Source organism: Peromyscus eremicus, chromosome 1 (genome assembly GCF_949786415.1).
Source record: "Peromyscus eremicus chromosome 1, PerEre_H2_v1, whole genome shotgun sequence".
Taxonomy (NCBI): Eukaryota; Metazoa; Chordata; class Mammalia; order Rodentia; family Cricetidae; genus Peromyscus; species Peromyscus eremicus.
The window spans coordinates 189723378-189750747 of NC_081416.1; the positions used below are offsets into that span (position 1 = coordinate 189723378).

A 27370-nucleotide genomic window follows, 5' to 3' on the forward strand; every position below is an offset into this window, starting at 1 on the left:
AACTGTTATGAGACAGAGGCCAGGACAAATGTTGCAAAATATTAGTTTCAAATTAAGAGAGAGAAAATGAAGATGGGTTGAGAAAGTGAATTTGAAGGATTTGGTTGGAAGAGTCAGGGATTAATATAGCTGAGATATATTATTTGAAAATGTCCAAGTATTAATAAAATATTTTTATTTAAAATATGGTATTTGTTCTTCCAACACCTGATGGAAAGGTGGTATTTATAATGAAGACATTAGCTGAATCACAGAAAAGGGAATTATTAGGCTGCTACTTTACTACAATCTTCATTTCCACTGGATAACTTTCACAGTTCAACTACTGTAACAAAAGCCCACACCTTAGTAGGCCCTTAGTCCTTAGCATGGCTATTCAGTTGATGGAGGTGACATTAGGCCTGTAAAACTCAGCATGTAGAAAGCACCACCTCCCCCAAATGAAAACAAGGATGTAATTTATCAAAGTTCATAGTTCTGAGAATGTCTCTAAATATACTAATTTACTTTTGGCTTGGGTAGTCCTGCCTCTGTCTAACTGGTCTTGTTAACTGAAATATATCAACCCAGAAGATGACTTTTGTACTTAATAGCTCATCCTCATAACATTTCAGTGTTCAACTGAGATCGTGAGCACATAGCATAGTTGTAAGTTAGCTAACAACTTTCTCTTGCCTTGAACTCATATCCAAACAATGTTCTATGGTCAATACCAACAAGATTCTAGAGGGTACATCAAGATATCAGAGCAAGACCTTGAGACATAAAGTGTCTCAAAGCTCCTCAGAGCAAGGAAGAGTGCAGGGGTCTACAAACTCATAGGGGGTTTTCAGCCAGAGGTCCATGTACCTAAGATGTTCTTTGATCAATTTCTGCCTTAGGAATCTGAGGAATCTGACACCTTCATCCCAAAATGAAACAAATTAAAAAGTGTCTTGGTCTTTCACTTCTGCAAGTAATTCTGATTAAGGTGTCTTCTGTTTGGACACAAAGGGAAGAGGTCAGAGATGACTGCTGGCCAAGTGTCCAGGAATCATGTGAGATGACACTGGATTCCTTCTGTCTGGTCAGGTGTATAAACGTGTGTTGGCCAATCTATGTTGTTTGCATTGTTCTTGTGTGCATGTACGGTAGGTGTGGTGTGTGTGTGTGTGTGTGTGTGTGTGTGTGTGTGTGTGTGTGTGTGTCCTATGTGTTTCTGGCAGCTTTTTCCCCTGTATTCACCTGTGTCTTTCTCTGGTATGACACCCTCCTGCAACTTGTCTTAATACCTGTACCATCTCCTGTTGTAGACAAAAGCCCTTTTGGCTCTCCTAGGTCCCCCAGGGAAACAAACAAACAAAGAAACAGTTCCACCTGTCCCACACTAGGAGCAGAAGCACTTTCTCTTTCTTGCTTTGTTGATCGACTCTGCTCAGAGTCCACGCTTGTCCCTATGTGGAGATGCTGATGTTTCAGGCCTCTCATCCAAGGCCTCCTACATCTAAGGAGAATACAAGCAGGAATGTTCAAATAGTTCCCCCAGGAGAGCATTTTCTACACTTTCAGCTTGCTCTAAGCATCCCTGCAGAAGGGGGAATTTCTCCTCAGCTGAGCATGAAGGAAAAGAGAAATTCCTACTCATTTATCTTTCATGATTTAAGTCTTCTTATTATTCAGTGAACCATATTATTTGAAAACTCAAAACCCACAATTCTCTCTTTAAGAAATGAAATAAGAGTAGAAAATTCCCTGCGGATCTTGCCAGGGGTATTTCTGCCAGATAACACACCTCGGTCAGAAGAGATTTTCCTTTCTGTTCAACACTGACCAAAGAACTTCATGTAACTTTTACTGATTAAATACAGCTCCTAAATGATTCCCGTCATCACCCAGCTGGAAACAGATATTACAAAACGTTAATGAACTTCAAAGAATCTAAGTTGTATAATTTAGGTATTAGCTGCTGGCAGTATCTTAAAATATGATTAACAACAAGTAACTGAGTGGGGATAAGCCATTTTCCATAACTGAAAGCCACCATCATTTTCTGTCATGTTTAGATACAGAAGAATTTTGGTGTCTTGCCCTCTGTCAGAAGAAACCTACACCACAGGACTGGCCCAGCACCAAGTTCCTATAATTGACCAACTAGCATGTTCACATATCTCTGTCAAGACTAAACAATACCCAATGACTGTGGAATTAAAAGGGAAAGTCAAAGCCCACATTGCCTCACGAGAAGAGACAGGTACTCTGGTGCCTGCCAATCATCCTGGAATATACCTCTCCTGCCTGTAAAGAAACCTGGGACCTCTGATTCTCATGAGTCTGATTTCTCCAGAGAAAAAGGTGTACAATCTCTTGGTCCTGAATGATGTATTCTTCAGCTTTTACAACTGGGAATGTCAACTGTATAGAGATTTATAGAAAAAGATGGCTTCTCAGTGCTGGAAAAAAATGACATTAAAAAATTTTGGCCCTCCTGGGGGGGTATGTGACATCCCCTAGTAATTGCTGTCCTTCATGGGCACACAGTCAAACTCACTATCTGACTGATGACACTAAAATATGTGGGGCTTATTGATGGTCTGATGACACATACCAAAACACAGTACTACCTGATATTGCATGCTAAAAAAATAGTGGTCAGTACAAAATTATATGTTCATTGAGGATACCACAGGTAAAAGTCATTCTTTAAGAAATAATTGTCTGGACACTGGTAACTAACCTTCACCAGGCTACTCATCTGGGCACCACAAAACTTTCTGTCTTGTTCAGACCAAGGTATGTTGTAACTCTACTGGACACACTAACATGGGATATCTCAGCCATCTACCATGTTTGTGCTGAAATAAAATGAAAACAGAGAGCACTTACCCAGTAAGGGGTCCAAATAAGAGAACAGCATCATGTCAAACTTTGGAAAAATTGACTTATACAAGATATGGCTTGCTGGGTGAGGATAAAAATACCTGCAACTTTCTTAAAGATACCGTTATTGAGTGGTTAGAAGTGTTCCCCACCTAGGCTGAAACTGCTCCAACTGTAGCTAAAAAACAAAACCATGAAGAGGTGCTTTGATTTGGCTTCCGTCTAGCAATAGGGTCCAACAATTGTCTGATATTCATACCCCAAACCCTCTTAGTTTATAGCTATGAATATCAACATAGAGTGAAAACTTCACATCTAGACCTCAGAGTTCTGAGCTGGTAGAAAGAATGAACAGGACATTGAAGAAAACTCTAACAAAATTTTCATTAGAGGCTAGGGAAAGATGAAAAGGCCTCTTCCTTTACTTTGCCTCAGTTTACTGAACCCCATATTGGGAGGGACTAACAACCTTTGAGATTATATTTGGAAGAATTCCTCACCTGCTTCCATGGCTCTGAGACAAGCAGTTGACTAAACTCTATAATCATTCCCTTATCAAGTCACTAATGGTCCTCCAGTTCTCCATACAGGCTATTCATTGAATTATCTGACAGAACAGGCCAACCTCTGAGTCTACTACCAATTTCATCTTGCTTCATTAGAGTAATATCCTCTGTCTCAAGTGAGCAGGCAAAGGGACACTGGAACTAATTTGCAGTGACTCTACAAGGTGATTCTCTACATGCTTCTAGTGGTGAGGGTAGGTTATCTTACACCATAGAGCCACCACAAACAGATAAAGAAACTGGAAGCCACAGATACTGCTATCAAATGGACTGTGTCAGGACTATTGCCCCATTAATAGTAAGGTTTCACAGGTCCCCAGGCTCTTCCATTCCCTGCCCTTATACTTCTTACTGAATCTTGTGTTTTCACTACAGATATGAACACAGGCTTATGGTCCAAACTCCACTCCACTCAAGGCCAGACTTGAAATTGAGGAAGACAGATACATGGAAGGTATTAGCTAGTGTTGCTGCAGACCAGCAGACTTTATCCCATCTTGACCTTTACTTGCTGATGCCTACTTTAAGTGTTTGGTTTTATTTGAAAAATGAAGGATTTGGGAGTTTATTTTTTAGATAGAATACAGAGTTTACAATTCCATGCATGTCTTGTGTTCTGGTCCCCTAGTTGCCAGAAGCAAGTGAGTTTCCATTGTAAAACTGGAGATTCCTAAAAAGATTGATTTAAAAAGATTCTGGTCTTTCGGAAATAGAAATAACCTAAGGAATCAGACTTTATCCTGCAGAAAGGGACTCTAGGGATAGAGTTAATCATTCACAGCCAAAAATCAGCCAGGATTGCTTGTTATCCTTAGACACCTGGCCCCCATACTACATAGGGATATACTTTAAACAGACAGTCAGCCCACTTGCTGACAATACTTACAGTGACTTTGGGTAGCCTTAATTAACATTAAGGGAGTTATAAGGATAAATAAATCTAACATCCTTAACTTTTATCCTACATACTTTCCCTTATTCTGATAGCTAATATTTAGCAAAATTTTATACATAATTTATATGCATAAAAGCAATATTACAGGTCCTCTGAGACTACTTGGTAGACTTGTGCTAATGGTTTGACTAAATGGCTCTTCTAATGCTATCCAAACTAAGTAGATAGGTTGATCAGGACTTAGAGGCACTAAAAGTTCTCATTTCTGAGTAAAAATACAGTTAGATTCCTTTGCAGAAATGAACCTACAAAACTGGGAGGCTTAGAGATCTCATGTAACAAAGGAAAATATGTATGGATTTGGGAGAAACATAGGTTCTCTTTGCTAATTGATAAGGAGTAATTAGAAAAGCTCTTGGCATGGTTGGGAAAATGGTGGGTCTGCCTGGCTGTCTACTCAGCTATCAGCACTGGCTGGGCATCTAACTCTTACTCTGCTTGGATTAAGAATGGGGCCTGCATCATAAACTAAAATAGTCCCGTTTAGCTCATTCACTAAGATCAGTGGTGAATGTTAAGTTCCCCAGTCCTTAGTAGACCTCCACACCTTAGCACAACTGACTGCATGGTAGCTATGCCTTTCAGTTTGTAAAGCTCAGCAAATAGACAGTACACCTGACAAAAAATGGAAAAAAAAGAACACATAGATTTCAGAAAGACACTAAATGAAATAAACTTGTTTTTGGCTTCTATAGTTCCACTTCTAGCTAACTGTTAACTGATATATGTTGACCAAGAACATGTTACTTATATTTAAAAGCTCATCTTGAGAAAGTTCCATGCTACCCTGGGATCCTGATCACCCAGTATAGTTGCAGGCTGGTTAAGAAAATTTTCCTAATGACTTAAACCATATTCCAGCATTCGTCTCTGGTGAATACTCTAGAACATTAAATACTGCATATAAAACCAGAAATAAATTTAATATCACCAACCTATGAGCCCTGCAAGATGCAAAAACAACTGACCTAATAAGACATGCTTCTGGTGCAAGAGCAAAACAAATACAACATGAGTATTCAAGTAATTTTCTGTTTTAATCTAGGGCATGTTCCATGAGAAGAAACTCATTGATAGCATGGTTACTTGGAACACAAAGAGGAAATGCTTATGAAGGGACAAGAAGCTTACAGAACACCAAACAGACTGGATCCAAAAAAAGACCCCTCACTACATAATAATCAAAACAATAAACATACAGAATAATGAAAAAAATTAAAAACTGCTGTAGCTAGAATTTTCCTGCCTGGCCCACAGTCAGGACAAATCTCTCTCTCCTGCCAGTCCCACAGCCACTCAGACCCAACCAAGTAAACACAGAGACTTACATTGGTTACAAACTGTATGGCTGTGGCAGGCTTCTTGCTAACTGTTCTTACAGCTTAAATTAATCCATATCTATTAATCTATACCTTGCCACATGGCTCGTGGCTTACCGGCATCTTCACATGCTGTTTGTCATTGTGGCGGCTGGCAGTGTCTCTCTCTCAGCCTTCCACTTCCCATCTTTATTCTTCTCCTTGTCCCACCTATACTTCCTGCCTGGCAACTGACCAATCAGTGATTTATTTTTTTGACAAATCAGCAACACAGTCGACGTATAGACCATCCCACAACACTTTCCCTTTTCTTTTTTTTTTTTTTTTTCAAAAAGGAAGGTTTTAACCTTAACAAAGTAAAATTACATATAATTTGGGAATTTGGGCGTAGCTTCTCTTACTACTTCCTGATGGAGGGGGGCGCTGTATCTTATGGGGACACAAAGAAAATTTTAGAATTATGGAAGAGTCCATGAGGCTGTATTGTCTGAGCCAGTTGCCTTCAAACCATTCTGGATGTTGGATCATCTGGGCCATGGTGTCATCAGAGACCTTTCAGGGGGTCTTGGCTGGTCAAACCTGATGTATCTTAATCCAGAACAAATCCATAGCCTCTAGCTTTCTGTGGGAACAAAAGCAGAGTCTCCTTCCCAAAGCAACATATCTTTATATCCAAATTTTGAAGTCAAGGTAACTTTAAAATATACATTTTGGCATTACTCAACAGCTTTTTCAATCAAATGTTTTTCTGCAGTTAAAAATCCCAAAGACAACACAATCCAGATTCTGTGTAATATCATCTTTGCATGGCTTATTTTTTATATTAATTTTACTGTCTCTTTAAAGACTTTTTTTTTAAACTATGTATTTGTTTATATAACAGTATAAGTCACCTTTTTTGTCTCTTTCAAGCCTATGTATATTTTACACACATTGTGAACTATTATATCTGAATCTGTCTTATTGTGAATCTATTGCTTTAAACTGCAGCAGCTGTGTCTACTGGCTCTGCCCACCTCAGCTTCCCAACATGGTGGTGGTACTGGTACATTTACCGCCAGCTCTGGGAGCTATTGTGGGTCTATGCTTTCATCCAAGCAGCGTGTAGCCCTGAAACCTATTTTTTTGTTTTGTACTAGCAAAGGCTAAATCCACCATGCACCTTAATGTGCCACTTGCAGAGGCCTCATTCCCGCCATACGGCAGGTCGAGCACACACACCAGGAACCCGCCATTAGCTCAAATTGGCAGCTGCTGCTCACTTCAGAGAGACAATTAGGAAGCTGTTTTTAGCTCTGTTTTAGAATCATTTCTCAGGTTTTAGGTGGAAACTCTTGCCAACACCTTGGACACCATTTGTAGCTAGAGTTTTCCTGCCTGGCCCACAGTCAGGACAAATCTCTCTCTCCTGCCAGTCCCACAGCCACTCAGACCCAACCAAGTAAACACAGAGACTTACATTGGTTACACACTGTATGGCTGTGGCAGGCTTCTTGCTAACTGTTCTTACAGCTTAAATTAATTCATTTCTATTAATCTATACCTTGCCATGTGGCTCGTGGCTTACTGGCATCTTCACATGCAGTTTGTCATCATGGTGGCTGGCAGTGTCTCTCTCTCAGCCTTCCACTTCCCAGGTTTATTCTCCTCCTTGTCCCGCCTATACTTCCTGCCTGGCCACTGGCCAATCACTGATTTATTTATTGACCAATCAGCAACACACTTGACCATCCCACAGCAAACTGCAAAGGAAAAAGGCCAAGTTACATATAAAGGCAGACCCAACAGAATAACATCTGACATCTCAATGTAGACTCTGAAAGCCAGAAGGTCCTGGACAGATGTTATACATACACTAAGAGACCATGGATGCCAACCCAGACTATTGTAGCTAGCAAACTCTCAATTGCCATGGGTGGAGTAGACAAAATATCCCATGAAACCAGATTTAAACAATACCTATCCTCAAATCCAGCCCTACAGAAAGCACTAGAAGGGAAAATACAACCTAAGGAAGTTAGATACACCATAAAATATAGGCAATGGATAATCCCATACCAACAAATACCAAAGAAGAGAAACACACAACACTACCAACAAACAATAACAGGAATTAACAATCAATGGTCATTAATATCCATTAATATCAATGGTCTCAATTCACCTATAAGAAGACACAGGCTTACAGAATGAATATAAAAACAGGATCCATCCTCCTACTGCATACAAGAAACACACCTCAAATTTAAAGACAGAATTTACCTCAGAGTAAAAGGCTAGGAAAAGATTGTCCAATCAAATGGACTTAAGAAGCATGCTGGTGTGTAGTTATTCTAATATCTAATAAAATAGGACTGTTTGGGGAAAAAGAAGAAATTTCAAGGTTGGGTGAATAGAAGGGTTAGTGTGGGAAAGCACATATGTATGGAGTTAGGGGAGGAGTGAATATAATCAAAACACACTGTACTTAATTTCTCAATTAATTCATAAATGCATTTAAAAACCAAGAAGAAAGCAGCCAGACATCCCAAAACAATAAATAAAAGAATTGCATATACTGGAAAGGAATTGGCTACAAAATTTCTTAAGAGTAGAAACCAAGTTTTCTCTCCTACGAGAATGCACATTTAAATGTGTATAAGTATATATGTACATAATTATATGTACATACACACATATAATGCATACTTTCTGAGAATTTCATATATGTGTATTTTCTCATTTGCACATTATAGTCATAATCCCTGTTACACTTTCCATGGAAAAAGAGCAGAGGTGCTCCAAACATCTCAACACTAAGCAATGATAAGGGGATGGAAACATTAATCAGCAAATGTGAAGAACATATGTTGTATCTGTTTTTCACAATATATAGTATATTAAAATTCTGTGCAATTCCTATATGATATTTAAAATGTTTTTTGCAACATGAATGCTTTATTGTTAAAGTGTACAAAGTGAAAAAACCCCACCAAGATAGACATGGATTAAACCATACCAGTTGCTTGGAAGAAGACAATGGGGAGAGAAGTAAGAAAGCAACACTTAAGCTCTTCTTTGCTTAACTTCTTGAGTTAAGCAAACATGGAGGTCAGACATAGATGGAGAACAAGCCACACGGTAGGGAAGATGCCTTCAGAGAAAGAGGAAGGGAGACCAATATATCACAGAAAGGTAATTAGGGTCAGGCCACAATCCAAAAGAAAGAAACAGGAAGGAAAAAAAACAAATTAGGATTTTCTGAATCATTGCTGAGTTGTGTTCAAGATCAAGAAAACGTATGACACAGTCAATTACATAAACGTTGTGATCTGAATATTTCACATTCTTTATATACAAGAAAGTTTAATCCTATCTCCTATATAGTATATAAAAATTGATTTTGTCAACTGTTTAGTTTCAGCCCACAGTTCTTAAGAACTATGACAATTTAATCGCCACAAAGCAGATTTTCCTTTTATGTATATTGTCAGTAGAGTATAATTAGGTATAAAGAAAGAGCAGTCTACAAAATGGTTACTGTATGTTCATAAGGTAAAACAACTAGGTCACAATTTACCCACTCTACCTCTGCTCAGGTTTTGAAAACTCAGTTTGTTTTTATACTTCCATGGGTTTGAAGAATCCAAAAAAAATATATCTTCAGAAAAGCTTAAGATTTAAAAGTATCCTTGGGCCAGGCGGTGGTGGCACATGCCTTTAATCCCAACACTGGGGAGGCAGAGGCAGGCGGATCTCTGTGAGTTTGAGGCCAGCCTGGTCTACAGAGTGAGCCAGGACCGGCCCCAAAAAGCTACACAGAGAAACCCTATCTCGAAAACAAACAAACAAACAAAAACAAAATAAAACAACAACAACAAAAACTTTGTGTCTTACTACAAAAAGATTTTCTTCTGTTATCTTCAGTATTGAACTTTTGAATTTATAAAAAGATTTAAAAAGGCTCAGATTTCTACACATAGTTTTAAGTCAACTTGAAAATTCTGAAATAGTCTTAATAGATTGAGAGTATTGGCTACTTTTTTCAGGGAATCTCTGCATCTGTCCTCAAAGAAGATATTCATATTTCAGGCAAGTGAAATATGATATTCATATTTCAGGTGGGGAGGCTTCAAGTTTGGTCTCCCCTTATTTTTTTTTTTTTGGTCATGTGCTTGATTTAATATGTAGATGTGCAAAAACTTAGGCCTTGTTATTACTCAAATTTAAGAGAATTGTATTTGGGCTGGTGGGATATTCTTGACAACTGAGGCAATCTAGCAAAGACATATGGGGAACTGAAATGAAAAAAAAAACAGTTCAGAGAAAGAAATCTGGAAGAAATGAAATCTGTTTAAGAAACTAGGAACAAAAAGAAAGTGCAAGGATTGACTTCTTTGGTCCACCACCCAAGGCTCTGTGTGTTAGGGAGTAGCTGAAATGAGCTCTAGGTCTGTTTTGCTATATTTTACCCAGCTAATACTTGGAAAATCTGGCAAATACAACACTTGATATAGAATATGGAATGATGGCTGTACCGCCTAGTTTTATACTAACTTGACACAAGTTAGTCTTCAGAGAGGAGGAACCTCAATTGAGAAAATGGCTTATAAGATTGGCTGTAGGCCAGCTTGTAGAGCATTTTCTTAATCAGTGACTGATGGGGAAGGTCTCAACCCATTGTGATGGAGCCATCCCTGGACTGGAATTGGGTTCTGTAACAAAGCAGGTTGAGCAAGCCAGTTTAGAGCACCCCTCTGCGTCAAGTCCTGCTTCCAGCATCCTGCCCTGCTTGAGTTCCTGTCCTGACTTCTTTCAGTGATGAACAGTGTTGTGGACATGTCAAGCAAATAAGCATTTTCCTTTTCAAGTTGCTTTGATCATGGTGTTTCATCAGAGCAAGAGTAGCCCTGACTAAGACAATTGGGGTTTGATTTAAGGGACCTTCTGGTCTTTTTTTTTTTTTTTGCTGTGAGCTGTTTTGCCATAGCATAGTAGTAAGTTGCATGGTTAAATACTCCTTTGATTAAAACAACTAAATAAAATTGTTCAAATCTTCAAAAAAATGATTTTGGATTTGAATATATTTCAAGCATATTTATTTTAAGACTTTTCACTGATATGTAATCCCTAAGAAATTGGTAAAAATGGTGAGAAATAAGAATACAAGATTCTGACTCTACAGAAATATATTTTAGTAAATCATGATATACAGTATTGTCAATGGGTGATAACTATAGATTGTAGTGGGTAGCCATTCCAGCTTTGTTCTGGAAGTACCAACCCCCATTGAGACTTCGGCAACTGTCACGCCTACAAGGCGGGGCCAAGGGAGGCGCCTGAGGACCTGAGATCGGGATCAGCGGACACTCTCTCGGTTCCTGGATGGTGGAGGTGGACAAAGCAGAGCTCCAGAGAACACCGCTGGACTGTGATACACCTTCCCCAGACCCCGCGACCTACCTATCCCTTAATTTGTAAGTTACGCCATTAAATAAATCTCCTTTTAACTATGTGGAGTGGCCTTAATAATTTCACCAATATCTGGCGCTCACGTGGGGCAAATTCCAAAGGCCTGGGTGGCTCCTGCCCTCAGCCTCCTCCCCGGCTAGCGAGTACCTAAACCTGCCTGCAAAGTTCCATATAACCAGGGAACACCTACTCGGTTCCATTCCCGAAAAAGGGAGCAGCTAGTCCGGTCTCAGTTCCCTAGCTTAGCCCCGAGACCAGCGAAAGAGGCACTCCCCAGCTTCCTGAGTGCACTTGCCAGCTGCGGCTCGGCTCTGCCATCTTGACTCCAGAGAGCTGCAGTCAGCCAAGATCACCAGCAGGCCCTGCTTTGGAGCTGTACCATCGCCACCTGATGGCTGAAAAGTACTACTACACCCCCCAAAACCATGAAAGGTAAGTAAAAGTACCTGATAATTTTACACCTTAAAATTGACTAACAAATTTTGAGTAATTCTTGTAATATGGCTGACAACATTACCTCACAAGAATTTGAAAACCTTTTTGCCTGTATGATGAATGACATCTTCCTGGAAATATAGACCTTCCTAAGGCATATCTGGCCTGTACCATTTTGGCATTCATTGTAATAATCCACACAGTGTTCAAACACTGGTTTAAAAACAAGAACAAAGATGAGTCATTATTGGGACTGATACAGGCTTTAAGCGAGAGCAATGAAGGCTTACAGAACAAGATTCTTTCTCTGGAATCTGCTAACCAGGATTTACAGGCTTTCAAAACTAAAAATGAAGGCTTACAGAAAAAGATTCTATCTCTGGAATCTGCTTTAATGGATAGCAATGAGACCTTAGAGAAAAAGATTCTTTCTCTGGAATCTGCTAACCAGGATTTACAGGCTTTCAAAAATAACAATGAAGGCTTACAGAAAAAGATTCTTTCTCTGGAATCTGCTAACCAGGATTTACAGGCTTTCAAAACTAACAATGAAGGCTTACAGAAAAAGATTCTTTCTCTGGAATCTGCTAACCAGGATTTACAGGCTTTCAAAACTAACAATGAAGGCTTACAGAAAAAGATTCTATCTCTGGAATCTGCTTTAATGGATAGCAATGAGACCTTAGAGAAAAAGATTCTCTCTCTGGAATCTGCTAACCAGGATTTACAGGCTTTCAAAACTAACAATGAAAGCTTACAGAAAAAGATTCTATCTCTGGAATCTGCTTTAATGGATAGCAATGAGACCTTAGAGAAAAAGATTCTTTCTCTGGAATCTGCTAACCAGGATTTACAGGCTTTCAAAACTAACAATGAAGGCTTACAGAAAAAGATTCTATCTCTGGAATCTGCTTTAATGGATAGCAATGAGACCTTAGAGAAAAAGATTCTCTCTCTGGAATCTGCTAACCGGATTTACAGGCTTTCAAAACTAACAATGAAGGCTTACAGAAAAAGATTCTTTCTCTGGAATCTGCTAACCAGGATTTACAGGCTTTCAAAACTAACAATGAAGGCTTACAGAAAAAGATTCTTTCTCTGGAATCTGCTTTAATGGATAGCAATGAGACCTTAGAGAAAAAAATTCTTTCTCTGGAATCTGCTAACCAGGATTTACAGGCTTTCAAAACTAAAAATGAAGGCTTACAGAAAAAGATTCTATCTCTGGAATCTGCTTTAATGGATAGCAATGAGACCTTAGAGAAAAAGATTCTTTCTCTGGAATCTGCTGATCAGGATTTACAAAACAGGCTTGTACCAAAAATTGATCTTATTGATAATAAATGTGAATATTTAATGGACAGAACACTAACTCTCCAGACACTATATAAGGAAGAAAGATTATCATTAATTGATAAGATAAGGTTCATGGAATCATGTGTTTCTGAGGAACATAAAAACTTCTATGATTCCATGAGAAATCTGGAGTCCCTTGCCAGAGAGGAGGTTCACTCCCTAGAACAGACCCTAGGTGCTCGTTTGCAGGCCTTAGAAGAAACTCTCAGTAAACATGACAAGGGACCTAATAAGCAGAAGGGCAAGACCATAGAGGTTGTAACATCTCCAAATGGCTCTCATACAATGGCTTATCCTGTTATCATCCATGAGAAGCCAGCGGATGACACACACTCTGAGCCATATAATACATATACATTACAACCAATTTCAACAAGGGACTTTAAAAATATAAAGGAAGCAGTAGTTACGTATGGGATACACTCCACATACGTAAAACAATTGTTAAATTCGTGGTCTACCTCACATAGAATCATCCCAGATGACTGACATCAGTTAATTTCAGCTGTTCTACAATATAGTCAGCAGCTACAGTGGAAAAGCTGGTTGAGAGAAGAGGCAAAAAATTTAGAACAACAAGGTAAACTCAGAGGTTTTGTGATCTCCCAAGATCAAATACTTGGTGAGGGATGTTTTGCTGACAGGAATGTACAAGCCATTTATGATGAACATACAATATCCCTATGCCGTACAGCAGCTCTAAATGCTTGGGAAAAAAGTCCAGAACCTGGAAAACCAACTGAGGTATACACAAAGATATTTCAGGGACCGCATGAACCCTTCACTGGTTTTTTACAAAGACTGAACACAGCTATAACAAGAGCTGTATCAGATAAAGAATTAAGAAAAGTATTAACTGAGTCCTTGGCGTTCGACAATGCTAATGCAGAATGCAGAAGAATACTTACACCATTAAAGATCAGATCAGCTTCTTTGGAAGGATGGATTCAGTATACTAATGGTGTTGAGTCTCGTAACTACAGTAATGAGGCTTGGATAGGAGAGACAAATCCCAGAGGTGAAAGAAGGCCCCGTGTTACCAAATGTTTTAAATGTGGTACACCAGGTCATATAAGTAAAAACTGTATGTGGGGTACTCCTAGGAGTAATACTCCTTTTAGGAATAGCCTAAACAGGAGACCCCAACCACCTCCCTGATTATGTAGAAGGTGTGGCAAAGGCTGACATTGGACCAGTGAGTGCAGATCAAAAATAGATATACGAGGCAACCCTTTACTGGCGGGAAATGCCTCAGGGGGCCTCTTGCAGGCCCCCAAATCAAATGTAGTACAAACATTCCCAGCCACTGTGGAAGAAATTCCTCTCCAGGACAACTGAATAAACCACTGCCTAATGTAAAAACCGATACTGCAATGGATGATAAAACAGCTCTGATGGATGGATCACAGTTTACAAAGAACACTATAAAACAAATATTTTGGCAGACTTCCATAAATGATCAAAGACCAAAGCTTAGAATTCGAATTAATGGCCTGGTTCTGGAGGGCCTGGTAGACACAGGTGCAGATGTGACTATAATTACACCAAAATCATGGCATCCGAATTGGCCTCTTCAAGAGGTAGATGTCCAACTTTTAGGGATTGGCACCCTATCTCAGATAAAACAGAGTTCTAGATGGGTTGAATGCATAGGGCCAGAAGGACAGAGAGGAAGACTGAAGCCAGATGTAGCAAATGTAGCAGTAAATCTTTGGGGCCGAGATCTGTTACAACAGTGGAATACCCAGATTAAAATTCCTACACTTTCAGAAAAAGAATACAGACCAATGCATGTTTCTAGGAATAATATCATCGCATGTTATAAAAATCAGACACCAACCATTCAGGCTGTTCACAAACAGAGCACAACTGCTGTTGAACTCTCAGAAGTACCAACTGCCTTGCCTTTGAAATGGCTAACTAATAAACCTGTCTGGGTTGGACAATGGCCTTTGACAAAAGAGAAGCTACAAGCTTTAGAACAGCTGGTTCAAGAGCAGTTAAATGCTCAACACATTGAAGAATCTACCAGCCCTTGGAATTCTCCTGTATTCGTTATTAAAAAAAAGTCTGGTAATTGGAGAATGCTGACAGATCTGAGAGCTAGTAATAAAGTAATTCAGCCAATGGGCTCCCTACAGACTGGGATGCCCTTGCCCTCTCTGCTACCTAAAGAATGGCCTATAATAGTTATTGACTTAAAAGACTGTTTCTTTACCATACCCTTACAAGAAAATGATAGAGAAAAATTTGCCTTCACAGTACCTAATTATAACAATTCTCAGCCAGTCAAGAGATATCAATGGAAGGTCCTCCCACAGGGAATGTTAAACAGCCCTACTTTGTGCCAATACTTTGTGCAGAAACCATTGGAGATAATTCGTGTAAAGTTTCCACAATCCATAATTTATCACTATATGGATGATATCCTATTAGCTGATCCGAAGTTAGATACATTAGAAAGCATGTTTGAAGAAGTAAAAAAAGTTTTGCCTCACTGGGGACTGCAAATTGCTCCTGAAAAAATACAAAGAGGAGATTCTATTAACTATTTAGGATATAAGATAGAGCTACAAAAAATTAGACCCCAAAAGGTACAGCTAAGGAGAGATCGATTGAAGACTCTTAATGATTTTCAAAAGTTATTAGGAAGCATTTCCAACTTACTGGGTATCATGGGAATACCCAAAGATGGACTACAAAATTTGGCTAATACTCTAGAAGGGGACAAAGAATTAAATAGTCCAAGAGAATTATCAGCCGAAGCTGAGAAGGAATTGGCTCTAGTAGAAAAGACAATTTGAGAAGCACTCTTGTCATATTCCCCTCCAGACATTCACCAACAGGTATTTTGATGCAGAGGGAAGATATTATATTGGAATGGATATTGCTACCATGTAAAACAAATAAGAAATTAAAGACTTATATAGAAAAGATCTCTGATTTGATTCCAAAAGTTAAACTAAGACTTCGCCAGTTGACAGGAAAGGACCCAGCAGAAATTGTCGTACCTTTAACTAATGAAGAAATTTCATCACTATGGAAAGATAATGAATACTGGCAGAGAGCCTGCAGTAACTTTTTGGGAGAGATTAACAACCACTATCCCAAAAGCAAGAGAATAGAATTCATAAAGAAGACTGAATGGGTCCTTCCTCACATTGTATGACAAAAGCCAATTTCTGGATTCATCACATTCTATACTGATGCAAATAAATCAGGGAAAGCAGGATATAAATCAGGAGACTTAAGTAAAGTGGTACAAAGTCCATACAGCTCTGTACAAAACGCAGAACTGTATGCCATTCTTATGGTACTGATGGACTTCACAGAACCCCTCAATATAGTCACTGACTCTCAATATGCAGAGAGAGTTGTTTTCCATATTGAAACTGCTGAATTTATTCCTGATAATACAGAATTAACTTCATTATTCATACAATTGCAGGAAATCATCAGAAAAAGGGAACATCCTATATATATAACAAATATCAGATCCCATACAGATCTGCCAGGACCTCTAGCACAAGGTAATGATGAGATTGATCAGTTACTAATAGCTTCAGAATTTCATAAGAAATACCATGTAAATAGCAAAGGTTTGAAGAAGGATTTCTCCATCACTTGGCAACAGGCTAAGGATATTTTGAAAAAATGTCCTACTTGTTCCATGTATAACCAACTTCCATTACCTGCAAGGAGCAATCCAAAAGGTATACAAAGAAATGAAATTTGGCAGATGGATGTGTTTCATTTTGCAGAATTTGGAAGATTAAATATGTACATCATACCACTGACACCTATTCAGGTTTTCAATGGGCAACTCCTATGAGTTCTGAAAAGGCTGATTCTGTGATTACACACTTATTAGAAGTTATGGCCATCATGGGGATACCTGTACAAATTAAGAGAGACAATGCCCCAGCATATGTCTCCAATAAAATGAGACAATTCTTTGCTTATTACAATATAAAGCATGTTACAGGTATACCACACAATCACACAGGCCAAGCAGTCATAGAAAGATCCAATCGAACTTTAAAGGATATGCTAAATAAACAGCAACAGGTAACAATGACTCCTAGAAATAGATTGCATAGTGCTTTATTAACCTTGAATTTTCTCAATGCTGATGAGAAAGGAACAACAGCTGCAGAGAGACATTGGACGACAGACAAAACTCCCGAGCTAAACCAACCGATTTATTTCAAGGATGTGCTGACCTCAGAATGGAAACCTGGATATGTTCTACGTTGGGGAAGGGGTTTTGCCTTTGTTTCTGCAGGAGAAGAAAAGCTATGGATACCAACAAAATTAATAAAAATTCGATTTGAACAGGAAAAAACCCTTGATGAGGTGAAGTAAAAGATCATCCACCAATGTGACATCTCTACAAGTTGTAAGAAAAATTTAACAATCAAAGTTGGGGTAGGGTTCTGTTTTTGTCTTTCCAGGATAATGGAAATACCCATCTTCCAAAAATCATAAGGCCTTGGATATCCGGATATTTACAGCAGAAAGAAAGAATCTATTGGTACCAATCTACACACGGTAAAATCTCACTGACTAACATCTATCTCTCTATCAATCTAGAAAAGTTGTGGTTCCAATTCAATTATAAGCCAAGCTGGCTTTGGAGATGGAATTGGCTCACTCCTTCTCTAAACCCAAGCATATTACTAAAAGAAAAGTTTGAGAGATTCTTTAGTCCCATATCAGAAGAGCCCTCTGGTGTGGGACAGAAGGAAACCATTTAAAAGGGACCATTGTCTTCTAGATTCTAATTCTCTCCATGCTTACTCTTGATTTCTCAGAATCCTTTCTTACATGCTATGTCCTCTTTAAATCCAAATCTTCCATTTTGATAACAAATCAGTTTTTCTAATAGCAATCTCAGAAGTCTCCAGAAGGAAGATGGGGTCCCAACAACAACTCTACCCAATCCAGAATGATGCCATGGTAATCATCATCATACTACACTTCTTACCAGAATTTCAGACAATCTTACCCATTACTCTAAGACTTGTTGCAGAACCTACAGTTAGTCTAACTGAAATTTAACTCTCTGTGCTTTCTCACAGTACCCAACAGAGATAACATCACCCCCTAAACAGCAGGAAGCAATTCTAAGAAAAAGATGCCCCTTCTCCCTTAGGTTTCATAATTCTCAGTGTTATGGATGATGGTTATAGGGTTGGGGTGGAAAAAAATATTAAACTCAGTATTCTAAAAAAAAAAAGGAAAAGAAGAAATGGAATGGGTAGGTATAAGACATTATGGTAGATTATTGTGTATACTAGTAAACAAATTTAGTAAAATAGCAGCCTTAAATAATTTGCACTGTAATTTGCACTGTTATGGATACTTATATGTTGATACAAATGTAAACTATTTTTATATTCCTGTTTAAGATAATTTGTATATTGATACAAATACAGAATTATACTTGTTATAATGTACATATATTTCTACTCTTATTTGAAATATTTGTATATTGATACAAATGTAAATTTATATTTGTCATACTTTATGTATGTTCTACTTCTGTTTAGGATATTTGGTATATTGATATATATTTAAAATTATTGTCATATTGCATATCACACTACATACTCCTACCTCTGTTATAAATATTGATATATATTTAAGATTATTGTCATATTGTATATCACACTACATACTCCTACCTCTGTTATAAATGTTGATATATATTTAAGATTACTGTCATATTGTATATCACACTATACACTCCTACCTCTGTTATAACATCTTGTGTATTGTCACAATTTTGAAGTCATCGTTCTTTACCATACACTTGCTTATAGACTGTCTACCTTGTTTACGTGAAGCCTTAGTCCTTAGGTTATTTCGGTAGAGAAGACTTGTAGATTTATAGTCACCTATGCTTGTCATCTCTATAGTTACGTTAGTCAGGTTATACAGATTTACAGATACATAGGTCAGATGGACAGGTAATCTTCAAACACTTCATAGACCTAGAGAATATGGCATTTAAATAACTTAGAATTCTGTCGATGTGAGACACAATTGCTCCTGGCTGCACCAATTTGATCCCGAGAGAATGTTGGGCTTCTAGACATTTCCATTTGGAAGTTTGTCTTCTTGGCACAAAATGGCCTACTGGGCAAAGAACTGCCCTTGCCTCGACGGCTGACAGTACAAATGCAATGCTATCCTTTCTGGACAAGCGGGACACAAGGAAAGCGACCACTGTACTCTGCCAAGACAGGGTAAGATGGTCTTTCAGAATTCCTGCTTCTGAAAATGGTCTGTCAGATACTTTAGGCCTGTAGCCAATTTGAATGCATCAACAATGCTGAAAAACATTAGGTGACTGTCCAGGCTGCCAGCTGTCTCGGTCTACTCTCGCAAGATTCCCAAAAGTTGCTTGCATCCATCTACCATTCCTCAGGTACCATTATATTCCTTCTCAGGTCTTTGATGGGATTGAAGACTAGCAGTTATAGTTACAACTTAGTAGATAGAACATATTAAGTATTAGATTCAGGTTCTTAAGGATAGGACACTTTTGGAATGATCTTTGTAACATGCCATTTACCTATGCTATATACTTCTCTGGATTTTAATATGTGTTTCTTGCTTGATATTGTTTGCATTGGTTGTAATTCCATCTTATCTAGGTCATTATCCCTCATTATTCCTGGACAATATTTGATAACCATTCCTTTGTATATAGTCTTGTATTAGGTTAGAACTTTCTTATTTAGACAAAAAGGGGAGATGTAGTGGGTAGCCATTCCAGCTTTGTTCTGGAAGTACCAACCCCCATTGAGACTTCGGCAACTGTCACACCTACAAGGCGGGGCCAAGGGAGTTGCCTGAGGACTCGAGATTGGGATCAGCGGACACTCTCTCGGTTCGAGGACCCTGGATGGTGGAGGTGGACAAAGCAGAGCTCCAGAGAACACCACTGGACTGTGATACACCTTCCCCAGACCCCGCGACCTACCTATCCCTTAATTTGTAAGTTACGCCATTAAATAAATCTCCTTTTAACTATGTGGAGTGGCCTTAATAATTTCACCAATAATAGATGATGGACAGACATGCTGGACGTCTTAGAAATCTTAGAATGTGGTATAGGAATTACTGTCCCTGAATCATGTAACTTCAATTGGACATCAGAGATGTCATTATTTATTTATTCAATTACAATAATTACAAGAGTGACATTGGATAACTTAATATTTTTTAATCTTATCGACAAAATCAATCTAAAATCATCTGAATTATTACTGAATGTTGCAGTGTTAGTTAGACACATGTATTTCTGGAAGTGATACATTGAGATAAATATTAAAAGAATCACCACAGTGCTAAATTTGACAGCCATCAGCACTCAATACTATGATAGCATGAAAAAAATCCTTACACTAGGTGTGTTTGTGTGTATCTGATTAGCTGCCTGTATGTGTGTTTCTGGCTGTGTTTTAATATATCAGGACAGAATACACATTCTTTGTGAAACACCCTAAGAGAAAGGAGGCTAGCAAGTAAGATCTCAGTGCTAATGGAAAGTGCATACTAAGGATGAACAAAGCACAGTGGCCACACCAGAACAAACACCAAAAAAGGGCTTTTAAAATAAACAAATGCAGTCCTCATAGACCTTCATAAAAGGATGTAGAGAGCATTCAATGGTCACCCCGCTGATATGAAAAGAAAAGGCCACAAAGCTTCAATTCATGGAAAGAGGAAGAATGATTATGAGGCCACAGTTGACAATGGAGGGAAGAGCTCAGAATTATGACAGAGTTAGGGCTAGAGACATTGTCATAAATTGATAATACACAGGAGGAGGAATGGGGAAAACATGCAATGTGACTTTATCTATAGGAGTTATGTTTCAGAAAATTGATAGTTATATCTCTTTATTGCTTGTTTTTCAATTCTGGAAAAATAAAATGTTCATATATTTATATGTATGTAGTGTTGTTCTTAATTATTTGTCCCAAAAGATAATAAATCCACTTATTTCTATTATTAAAAAGCAATGTTGTTAAATCTTTATCAGCCCAAGTTAGAAAATTTGCTCAAAAATTTTAACATGTTTTAATTAATGTCTCATCCTGAAAGTTTTGTGAACACAACTGCCTAAGCATGATATGAATGAGGAGGAGAGTATTATACATACCAAAGTGGCTGGGAGTAAAACAATAAGGTCTTAATCCTAAAGAAAGAATTATAGGCAGCTAAGGAATGTGAAGAATCAGAGAAAGAGTATTCTACAGGAAAAAGCAAAACAATTGAATACCAAATATCAAATGATCACCCTAAAAAATATAAAATAGGGTAGCTTTATATATTCTGACCTGCTTGTATTTAGTGATATATATATATATATGTGTGTGTGTGTGTGTGTGTGTGTGTGTGTGTGTGTGTACAAACATATGCCTGTGTAACAACATTTTTAAATAGCCCATGAATTTGAAAGGGAGGAAGCAGAGTTATGTGGGAAGATTTGGAGGTAATGAAGGAAAAGAGAAATGCTCCAATTATATTACAATTTCAAAAATAAATGAAGTGGTAAAAAATTTTAAGTAAGCATCCCACTGCAAAATATTTTAGAATAAGCTTCAAGAAAATACTTTCAGATTATGATGTGTGAAACTTTACACAAAAGGCATTTATTTATATTAGAAGAGAAAAAACTCTTAACATCCAAATTGTGCAAAATAAAATTCATAAGATACATGAATTTATATCATCATAAACATAAGAAATATTTGTAGATTTAGGGAAATCAACTTTGACGTATTAAGTCAACCACATTTTTAAGTAAATTGGAGGGACATGTTCTTCATCTCATACATTTCTAGAGATAATATCAATTTAAATTTGAAAGGACAACAGTCATCATATATAACAGGATTTGCCATATGGGAGAAAATATGGTTCACCCAGGGCAAAATCCTAGCACTGAGTATGGTCTGAGTTTGATCTCAACACACACATAGTGGGAGAGGTGAAGTTGTCCTTCCACAGATGATATCTCACCTGCACGTGAGACCTGAGGTATGAGTGTGCATGGACATACACAAAAATTGTGGTAAAAATGCTTTGGAAAGTCTGTACCATGTGTATTCCAATAGACCAAGTCATGTTGACCCTAAAAGCTAACTTACATTAATCTGGAAATTGATATGTTTTTTAATGTTCATATACAATATTATCTGAACAGTTATGATAGCCTTAAAGTAAAATCCAGTTAGTAATTTAGAACACAAAAAACAAATGTAATGGAGCAAAATTTCTGTGTCCCACTTATAAATTTTGTCATCTTGATAATTAATATGATTATTTCTAGGCATGTAAAAATGCAGAAACAATTGAAGAAAGACAAAGAGGAAGAGCCTTAGAGAGTTGACACATTCCCTCTTTGAAAACGCTTTTACACTGTTAAAAAAAAAAGGTGTAATCAGAAGCCCTACAAAATGCTTTTAGCCTTGAGATATATACACTTCTTATAGCTGAAGTTGTGTGAAAAAAATTTAGGACAGGTGCTGCACAATGGTAGATTTTAAGGGAGGAAAGAAAAGAGGCAAAGACACATATTAATCTTTTGTAGTAACAAAAATATTTCCCTAGCACAAACTCAGTTTGATTTTATTTCTGACTTAATATGAAACAGCCCTATGTGGTCAAAATCATGTCAATGTGTCTTATGAACACACCCATGAAAATGAGATAAAAACTTACTAGAAATGCATGGAACAATCATGTAAAAGGGAAAATGTGTCTGAAAGTAAAATAATTTAATTAAAAAAACCTTGAAGATAGGCACAAATATTTTAACCATAAAGAAGTATTTCCAACTTCTAACTCTGATACTTGTACTCCTAAATCAGTGGCATGTAACACTTCTAACTCTACCATGATATCCCTCCATAGTAACAGCTTTCAGGAACATCACCTCTTTTCTCAGCAGTACATATAGATTTCTAGACTGCCCTGAAGAGCCAGGTCAAACTTTGATAAAACCATCCTTTGTCTGAAGACCTAACATGAGAAACACATTGCAGTAAAGGCATGGCAATTAAGATCACAAGTTTGTAATGATCATATTTGGAAACAATAACCAATAACCAAACAAGCAAACTTATTTTATCATCTTTGAGAAAAGAAAATAAATGAAGAGTAGCATACAATTAAATAAGGAATTTTGGATTGGAGGAGGGATTTTCATGATAAAATAAGAAGTATAGAAGTTTGAATACATATAACACCTGCATCATATATAATATGAAATCTGAAACAGGATAAATGAGTAACAACACTTACTGCATGTGAATGTCAGTGAAAAAGTACGGCAGATAAGGATGTGGAACTTTGCTCCTTGTGTAGAAAGAATGAACTGGGAAAAATACACCAATGACCACATCTCCTTCATGATGAAAATCTTCTTTGATTCTGAAATAACACTCAGAGGAGCTATAGGCATAGGCATATACATGACTGTGATTAGACAAGATCCTGATAATAATAATGACTAAAAGAAAACATCCCATTAACATAGATGTCTGTTCAGACATAAGTCTGATGGATTCAGATCTCACAATATCCGGAGGTTTATACTTAGCTCAAGTGTCTGCGACCACATGTGTGTCTAACTTTGTTGATGATTGAGCCTGTCACCATGATCACTCAGAGTACTTTCTTATACCTCCTCCACTGCCACTGAGAATTCTGGAACTCTTTCTATCCTTGGGCTATGCATCTGAGGCCCTGTATTCAGGTGAAAAACAAACTGGAAAATATGTTTGTAGATTTTCTTCTGTACCCTTAGGCACCATGATTTCAGCTAAAACAACAGACAGTAAGAGCTCAGAGATGAAGTCCCCTTTGGCAAACTTGGCCACAAGAATGAAGCAAGATACTTTTCATGTAAAAACAATCGAGGTTTGTGTAAACAATTCATGTTAGAGTATGGCATTCTAAATGTGGTGGGAAAGAGAAAAGCCCAAAATCCCATGCTAGACAAATCCCACAAAATGATTGAGACATCATGATTTCCCAAACCAAAGGAAACCAGTGGATTCTACCTGGTTAGTATCTGTATCTTAAAGTTTCCTTCATTCTATGATACATCCACATGTGCATATCATTATAATGTCCACACTCAATGCAATCCATTTATTTCTCTCTTTAAAAAAATTAATGGCCCTGTGAAACTATTCAGGTCTAAATGTGCCATCTAATTGAGAAATGAAGTTTCCAGTTTAGATTCTTGAGCTACTGCACTTGTGCTGTCCTAGTTAATCCTCAGTAAACCATTGAGTAGATGTATTGTTCTAATCCACACCTAGTGGATTTACACTGTTTTGGGAACACTAGGGTTATGGGAAATCCTTTTTCTGTATAAAGCATAATAATGTTTCTAAATGTATCTTTCACCTAATACAAGGAATGAAGCTGTGCTGAGCAGGGCTCTATTTCCCATTTCACAGGACAAGTTTAGGCAATAAAAGTATTTTGTCTTGTATTGTATCAATGAATGCATGCTCCAACCCATAAATAAAATCCATTAGGAAAGGATGAAAGAGTGGGTTGAATGATAACTCATAGATCCTTCTCTGAGGATTGATAAGCATTATCACTTCTTTCTGACTCATGTGCAGTAGAAGGAAGACTGATACATCTGAAATAATCCAGTTGTCAGTGAAATTAGGAAAGCCCTCCATGACTTGTGCTTCTAATCAAGGATAGAGAAAGCAAGAGAAACTGAGATAATCATACAAGAAAGGTGGACACTGTATAAATAACCTGCAAGGAATGTGCTACATATGACACGACACTCTGGATTTTATCACTTAGATCCTGAGATCACTTCCACACTCAAGGGTGTTTATCCTTTCTTAAAGCTCTTCATTTTGTTTTCCTCCTCTTATTTCTAGTATATTTATTTGTATCATGAAAAAAAGCATCATCTGGAAACATGGGAGCTCTGAACTCAGATCTTCAATCTTCCGACAACCAAGATAATTCTTTTTGAGTTATTTTGCATTAACATAATTTATTTGTTGAATCTTTGTGAATTCCACATCATGCACCCCCATTACACCCACCTTCCAGTCTCTCAGTATCTGCCTCTCTTCCTGCATTATCTGACCCGCTTTTTAAAAAAAATAAAAAAATAATCAATGAAAAATTCAAACCAAAACAAAACAAGCAAAAATAAAATAAAAAAAAAACCAATAAAACAAGAGAAGAACAAAAGAACCCATTTTTGTTCCTCAATTATTACCACATCTCTAACACCTCTTTTGGCACTCCATCATCACTGGATCATCACTAAAACTGCTCAGATATGCCAAAGCCAATGAGAGTCACAGAGATCTTGAGAATCTCTTCTACAGGACCAGTCCCTTCATGAGCTTTAGCAGGACTTAGATGGGGTGGATGTTAGAGTGGGCCAACCCAGGGAATGGCTGTGGGCCTGAGTGGAAGCTGAGTTGATTAATTAGTCAGAGTCACTGAGGCTTTCCCCCTCAAGTGAGAGGCATAGCTACCTCTCTTATTCCCATCCATCAGGCCAGCTCTCCCTCACCCATGGTGAATGGTTGGACCACCTCTCGAAAATGCGGTGGCCAGCTCTCCCATAATGGTTGGGGCAATATCTCTTCCTAAGTGCACAGTGAGGTGCCAGAACAGCTTTCCTAATTCCAGCAAATGGCAGGACCAGCTCATCATGGCTCTCTGATGTCATCATGCATGGTTACTATGGCCCCCTCTGGTTACCTGGGCCATAGAAATCAAAAGAACTCAGGTGTAGCAGTACCACAGACCCAGACATGACTGTAGTGGTATTGTGTTCCCCAAAATATTGTGTAGCCTAATAAACTTACCTGGGGTCAGAGAACAGAAATGCCACTAGATAGTTAGGATAGGCAGTGGTAGCACACGCCTGTAATCCTAGCATTCCAGAGGCAGAAATCCATCTGTTCAAGGATACAGCCAAGCACAGTAACTCATGCCTTTAATCCCAGAAAGTGAGCCTTTAATCCCAGGGAGTGGTGGTAGAAAGCAGAAAGGTATATAAGGCACGAAGACCAGGAACTAGAAGCTTTGAGCTGGTTAAGCATTCAGGCTTTTGAGCAGCAGTTCAGCTGAGATCCATCTGGATGAGGACTCAGAGACCTCCAGTCTGAGGAAACAGGACTAGCTGAAGAATTGGTGAGGTGAGGTGGCTGTGGCTTGTTCTGCATCTGATCTACCAGCATTCACCCCAATAACTGGCCTCAGGTTTGATTTTATTAATAAGAACTATAATGATTCATGCTACACATGACCCTCAGCCACAGATCAGGACCAGAAGACATCATTGATCTGGGTGACAGTACAGACCACTCAGATCAAAATGACTCTGAAGGTGACATGCTCTTGGCCACTAACAATTTCACATGTGTTCACCCAGACCCTGGATTTCTGTGTTACCCTTGTTACAACATGTGCCTTGGACTTTAACACAGACCTAAGCCTGTGGACTCCAGACTTCCATTTGGGCTTTGGTGGCAGCGTATGCCACAGACATCAACACAGATCCTAGTTGTGGTAGGACCATGGACACAGACATGTTCCTCAGCAGCATCCTGGACTTAGAAGTCATCATGGCCTCAGGTGGCAGTGCAGATTATTCAGATTGGCTTTGCCCCAGCATCAATATGACCATTGGAAACTGACATTGCCCCAAGTGGTGATCCAGACACCAAGAAACTACATGGCCTCTGATGGAAACAGGAGTCACAGACATCAACACAAACCCTGGTTGCAATAGGGCTATAGATACAGACATGGCCCTCAACTGGAGCTATGGCCTAGATGTCACCATGACACTAAGTACCAGTATTCATTTCTTACAGATTGGCTTTAGGGTACTGTCCAAAATCCAACAGTTCATGTTCTGAAATTCTGAATCTCCTCAATAGTTCTTTAACATCCATTCCTAACTTAAAATATCTGACATTCCCTTTATTCTACTGGCAGTTTCATGGTCATCAGCTGCTTGTCCTGATGTTTTCTGCCTTGTACTTTAATAAATTTGTCCACCAGAAGTTACATCTGTGGCTCTAAGGACTCCTTGGTCAAAAGGATTTAATATGAGAAGTTGTTAGTTTTCAACTTATTACTCTGGATACTCAGGCAGTTGGAGAGCCCATGGGATACAAAGGACAAGACATTGAGGATGCCCAGGCTAACAAGACACAAATAAAGTTTTTAGTTTCTCTGCTTTAGTGTTCTACAGGGAAAGGTGAACAGAGCAGGATGTAGAAGATGAAATTCAAGGTTATTTATTGATTTTAGTGTGTGCATAATATGTATGTATGCACATAAAAATATTTGTGTCAATGAAATGCTTATCACTGCACACATGTGGAAGAGTAAGGACATCT

At 38.2% G+C, this 27370-nt stretch overlaps 1 pseudogene; it reads right to left on the bottom strand.

Moving 5' to 3' along the window:
• LOC131903725 (vomeronasal type-2 receptor 116-like) overlaps window positions 1-26920 on the bottom strand; it is a 39250-nt pseudogene extending 12330 nt beyond the window's left edge.
• Window positions 26921-27370: the final 450 nt, after the last annotated feature.